Source organism: Dromiciops gliroides, chromosome 1, assembly GCF_019393635.1.
Source record: "Dromiciops gliroides isolate mDroGli1 chromosome 1, mDroGli1.pri, whole genome shotgun sequence".
NCBI classification, from domain to species: Eukaryota; Metazoa; Chordata; class Mammalia; order Microbiotheria; family Microbiotheriidae; genus Dromiciops; species Dromiciops gliroides.
The window spans coordinates 65,799,025-65,805,740 of NC_057861.1; positions in this window are offsets into that span (position 1 = coordinate 65,799,025).

Genomic DNA, 6,716 nt, shown 5'->3' on the forward strand with positions numbered 1-6,716 from the left:
CTGCATCTAGCCAGTTATCCGCAAGTACAAGAACCTAGAGCAGGGGAGAGAGCACTGGATTTGGAGTCACAGAGTCTGGGTTCAAATCCTCCTACTCGCACTTATTGTAACCTTTGTGACCTTGTGAAAGTTGCTTTATCTTTCTGGGCCTCAGTTTCTTCATCTGTAAAAGGAAGGAATTATACCGATGGCCTCTGTGATCCCTTCCAGTTAGTTCCAAGTCTATGGGCCTGTTATCCTAAAGTCTAATTCTTTTTTTTTTTTTTAAGTGAGGCAGTTGGGGTTAAGTGACTTGCCCAAGGTCACACAGCTAGTAAGTGTTAAGTGTCTGAGGCCGGATTTGAACTTAGGTCCTCCTGACTCCAGGGCTGGTGCTCTATCCACTGTGCCACCTAGCTGCCCCTAAAGTCTAATTCTTCTTCCCCCATAAAGGGCCTTCAGATAAAGATCTCTACTGGGTTTCTCTTCTCCAGGCTAAAACATCCCTCTTGGAATCAGTTGAGTGACTATGGAATGGTCTCCACCTCCAGTTGTCATGCTGATCACCTTGCTGGACCAACTAGCTAAATGTTTAGAAGCCATTACTACACTAACCTATTGGAGGAGAAGGTACTCTGCAGAGGATGAGTCCCTTGGAAATGCCCTTTTGACAAGAGTCAATGTGGAAAAAAAAATATGGAGACTGAACTACGTGTCAGTAACAACAGCAACTAAAATCTCTCTGTGGCTCAGTTTCCTAATCTGTAAAATTGGGATCAAATGCAAAACTTAAAATACTATATAAATGCTGGTTATTATTATTATCCTAGACATTTCTTTGCATGTACTTTATATACATTTTACTTATCTGTGTATGTGTTGTTCACCCAGGAGAAGGTAAGTGCCTTGAGGGCAGGGACTATTTCCATTTTTGTTTTTGTATGCCCAGTGATGTGTCAAATGATTAATTTAACTCCAATTTTATTCCAATCAGTTTTATTTAGTGTAGTGTGATTACATAGGAGTAGGATTATTTCTGTTCTACCTAGCTATTAATATACATTTAGTCTGTTTGGTAAACTAATATAAGAAAGAGCTTTGAACTTTGGGTTGTAAGATTACTTACCTAGCCACAACAAGTTAGAGGACCTTCACTCTTTTTGCCTGATGAGTAAGTGACCAAGCCCTTTGTGACTGAGATGTCCTAATGATATAAAAAGTCTGCCAGCTTCTTTTTGTCCCTCCTCCCTGCATCTACTCCAAACCTTGCTTGGCTTTCCATTGCCTGATGGACACGTTATAAGCTCCTCATCCTAATAGCTATTTCTTTTCTTTTCTTTAGGCAGTTGGGGTTAAGTGACTTGTCCAGGGTTACACAGCTAGTAAGTGTTTGAAGTTAAATTTGAACTCAGGTCCTCTTGACTTGCGCTACCTGGTTGCCCCCAATAGCTATTTCACAATCAATTTCTTGTGTTCTTTTACAGTCTTACTTTAATTCCTTTCCTATACCCTGCTTTCCAGTGGGATTGAACTACCTGTCATTCTCTAATCTTATTCCTCCCTCTTCCATATGCCCAGTTGAATATTGTCATCCTTAAAATATTCTCCTTTGGGGGGCAGCTAGGTGGCGAAGTGGATAAAGCACCGGCCCTGGATTCAGGAGTACCTGAGTTCAAATCCAGCCTCAGACACTTAACACTTATTAGCTGTGTGACCCTGGGCAAGTCACTTAACCCCAATTGCCTTACCAAAAAAAAAAAACCTCCTTGGCAGCAGGCTACCTGCTCATTCCAAGGAGGCTTTTATTTTTCAGAAGTCTTTGTCAATGGCCTTCAAGGTCCTTGTCACATTCTTTCAGATCCTATGCTTGTAGGTTTTAAAAATGGCTTAGACTGGGGCAGCTAGGTGGTGCAGTAGATAGAGCACCAGGTCTGGAGTCAGGAGTACCTGAGTTCAAATCCAGCCTCAAACACTTGACACTTACTAGCTGTGTGGCCGTGGGCAAGTCACTTAACCCCAATTGCCTCACCAAAAAAAAAAAGAAAGAAAGAAAAAAAAGAAAGAAAAAAAAAGGCTTAGACCTCAGAGATACTATAATCTAACTCCCTCATTTGACAGAGAAGGAAACTGAGGCTCACTGGATTCAACTAGGTAGCCTCCGAGGTCCTTCCAACTCACAAATTCTTCAATGCCTTGATTTGGAGAGGATAGATAAGTCATTTACAGCCATGGGAAGAAAGTTGGGTTATATGCTAGAAATTATTGTTTAAGGTAAAAAAGGAGGAGTTACGAGTACAAAACAATGAGACTGAATTTCTTGAGTATGGGTAAGACTGGAACAGGAAGATCCCTACTTGACCCTGGGAAAGTCACTTAACCTCCGTCTGCCTCCATTTTCTCATCTGTAATATGGTGATAATAACTACCATCTACCTCCCAGGGTTGTGAGGATCAAATCAAATAATATTTGTAAAGCACTTTGCCAGCTTTAAAGTGTTAATAAACTAGATTATTAATTTATTCAATTAAATTTGTTTTTGTTATATTTTATCAAAATATTCTTTGTGCTAGGCATTGTGCTAGGTACTGAAGATACAAAGAAAAAAATATTAAATGCCATCCTTTACTCTCAAGGGGTATACACCTTATAAATAGATAAACGTTTAAATGTAAGACTAGAGAGGCAATATGGCATTGTGGCTAGATTACTGGCATTGGAGCCAAAAAGACCTGGGTTCTAATCCTGCTTCAGAACACTTAACTAGCTTTGTGACCATGGTAAGTCACATCACCTTTCCAAGTCTCGGTTTCCTCATCTGTAAAATGGAGGTAACACTTGTCATACCTACCTCTCAGGGCTGTAATCAGGTTCATATGAGATCATACAAGCCACAATACTTTGCCATTTTTAAAGCAATATATAAATATCAGTTACATTTACTAAGATTTTGAAAAGAGAGAGCACAAACGAATGGGAGGGTCAGGAAGGGCATTACAGAAGACACAGTCAGCCTTGAAACAGAGGATTGTTAATAGGCAGAGCTGAGGAGGGAGATATCTAGGCAACCAGAGTCCACTGGGATTTTAAGTGGAGGGTTTGTTTGGGCAATGGCCTCCAATAAAGGCCAAGACCTTGACTTACTGAAGGCAAGCAAAGGAAGGGGCCAAGACACTGCCTAGTCATTAAGGGAAGGAAAGCCCATGGGGCCTTAAAGTGAAGCTGGTGCCTCAGACTCAATGTGTCCAACACTTAGCTTATTATCGTTTCCTCCCCAAATATGCTCCCTTTCCTAATTTCTTCATTTCTGTTGATGAGGCCTCCATCTTGCCAGTCACTCGGGCTAGGTCCATGGACTCATTTTGATTCCCCCATCCCCTTCATCTTCTCAGATACAATCCATTGTCAAGTCTCACAGATTCTAAGTATAAGTCCTTTCTTTTTCCACCCCCACCAAAAGCATTCTTGTTTCTCTTTGCATTCTATCCATTGTACTCTCTTGAATCATTTTCCTATAATTGAGCATATTGCTTTCTCATTTCAGGCACCTTCAGCAGCTCCTTATTCCCTATCGAATATATTATAAACTTTTGACTCTTTGGCTTCAAGACCTTCCACAATCTAGTTTCATTCATTCATTATTCATTCATTCATTCATTCAGCAAGTATTTAGCAGACACTGTACCAGGTGCTATGGATAAAAAAAATTTTTAAATTAAAAAAAAAGAAATCCTTGCCTCAGAGGACTTACTGAGGAAAAAGAACATATGCTCCTTATCTTTGTTCTGTGCTACCCCTCATGCCTAGAATGACAATCCCCTCATCTCTAATCTCTTGACTTTCCTCTATTCAAGGCCTTCCTCAAGTGCTACCTTCTCCACGAAGCCTTCCCTGAGCCTATCAGCCCCCTTCTCTCTTAGCCCAGAGTGATCTCCCCATCTTTACTTTTCTCAAAGAACTTTGCCTGGACTTTTCTTCTAAACATCTCTCTCTACCTTACAGCATTCTTTATGCTAGGGACTTCCCCCTTCCTTTGAGTGTTAGCTTTGGGAAAGCATGGTCTATGTTGCCTCTGATTTTGTATATCTAGCACAGGCTAGCATAGGCTCCCTGTATACAGTAAGTGCTTCATGAATACTTGCAGAAGGGAACTTAGCCCTGTGTTCCCAATTCCCCTGCAGGGATTGTAGCTTTGCTTTGTTATTCCCTGCGGTGCCTTGCTTTGGGCCTGGCACATCACAGAGCCTTAGGAAACCTGCATCAATCGGCTCATGGATTGATTTTCCTGCAAGTCCCGGGAACCCAGTGCCCAAGGTCCAGATGACTTATCTCTGTTGAGAATGACCTGCTTGTAAACCCAGTACTTACCCTCCACAGCAGAGATCTTGGCTTGATAGATATAGTTTGCCTGTTGGTTACAGAAAATGAGTTAGTTGCAGGCCTGAATTGCTCTGACCTCTTCATTCCCCTTGAGGTAAGCTCTGCCCACTAGCTACAGTGGGGGCTAATCAGGCTGCTGGTCAGGGTGAGAAGCAAATGATCTTTCAACTGGGAGCTGGCCAGCCACCCGTCACCATCTTTGGGAAGCACCATGTGGTTGAACTTGACCACAGAAATAGGACCTCCTAAGGCATAAAGTTTCCCAGGAAAATGTGTTTGGGCTGAGGTCACTTGTTTGTGACATCATCATGGCTAGGTGACTCCAGAAGGCACTGACTTCCTTTTGTCATGAGAAGTTGGGTGAGTGGTCACAGCTTTGCAGATTTTGTAACTGGGTCTGGCAGTGGACTTACTTGTTCATTTACTCATTGATTCACAGAAGGGACCATATTTGGTCTTTGACATGGACAGGAGATCCATGGGATCAGCAGGTGGAGACGGGTTAGTATCCTAATCTGCAAAATGGGATAATAATAGCACCTACTTCCCAGGGTGGGGCATCTAGGTAGTATAGTAAGAAAGAATGCCAGGCCTAGAATCAGGAAGACTCATCTTTCTGAGTTCAAATCTCCGATACTTAACTGTGTGTGACCCTGGGCAAGTCACTTCACCCTGTTTGTCTTAGTTTCCTCATACATATACATATACATATACATATACATATACATATACATACACATATACATATACATATACATATACATATACATATACATAGACGTATACATAGACGTATACATAGACGTATACATAGACGTATACATAGACGTATACGTATACATATACATATACATGTACACATAGACATAGACATAGACATAGAAAGGTTCCATATTCATTCTCTCTCGCTCTCTCTCTCTCCCGCCCTCTCTCTCCATATGGAGAGACCTTTGGTCACAAAGATTCAGACACAGCTAAGAAAGACAAAACTGAACAACAAAACCTCTGAGGGTTATTGTGAGGATCAAATGTGATGATAATTGCGAAGCATTTTGCATAGTGCCTGGCATTTAGTAAGTGCTACATGAATGACAAATACTGAAGGAGATGTGGGAAAATAGGCATAATAATGCATTGTTGATGAAGTCATGAACTGGTTCAGCCATTCTTTAGAACAATTTGTAACTATACCCAAATGCCTATAACACTATGCATATCCTTTGATCCAGCAATACCACTAATAGGTCTTTATCCAAAAGAGATCAAAGAAAAAGAAAAGGACCTATATGTATAAAAATATATATAGCAGTTCTTTTTATGGTGGCAAAGAATTGGAAATCGAGGGGATGCCCATCAATTGGGGAATGGCAGAACAAATTGTGGTATATGATGGAATGGAATTCTATTGTGTTATAAGAAATGATGAAGGGGATGAAACACCTGGAAAGATTCAGATGGACTGATGCAAAGTGAAGTGAGTAGAACCAGGAGAACACTGTATGCAAGAATAGCAATATGGTAACAATGATCCAAGACAATTCCAAAGGATTCACTGTGGAAAATGCTATCCACTTGCAGAAAGAGGGAGAGAATCTGAGAGTAGATTAAAGCATACTTTTCCACATTATATTTCTCTTGCTTTTTAAAAAAATTGGTTAATATGGAAATATGTTTTGCATGACTTTCACATGTATAATTGATAGCATATTACTTGTCTTTTCAGTGGTGGGGAAGGGGATACAGGGATAGGGGGAATTTGGACCTCAATTTTTTAAAAAGAATGTTAAAATAGTAAAGTGTATATATACATATATTTAAAAGTATATATTTTTAAAAAGAAATGTTAGTATGTAATTGTGGGGTAGGGGATAAATTCTTTAAAAAAGAGATAGAGGCAATTACAAAAATACTTTTTGATTATATTGTTAAGGGCTAAAATTCTAACTAAACTGTCTAAAATATCTAATGAGTGGTCGCCAATAAATTATAAGCTTCAGCAAGAGTTAGACTTTTAAGTGTTTATTAAGGAGAATAAGAATTTGATAAAGAGAGAGAGAAAGGCCTAGATTCCTATCTATTAAAGGGAGAGCGCATTTCTAGCTCCCTTCTCCGCCAGAGTCCCGAGGAAAGAGTGAGAGACCGAGCGCCAGTCTCTTCCTTCCTCCTCCCACTAGCCCGCGTCACTTCCTGACGCCAAAGAAAAGACTCCTGGTCTTGCCCTCAAAGACCTTCACTTCATGGGTGGAACTCTTCTACAGTAGGTCTCCAGCAGGTGGCGTCATTCCAATCGTTACAATATGAAATTGGAAGGCTTCTGGACAAACAAAATGAACAAATTTATGATAAGAAGAGAAGTTGT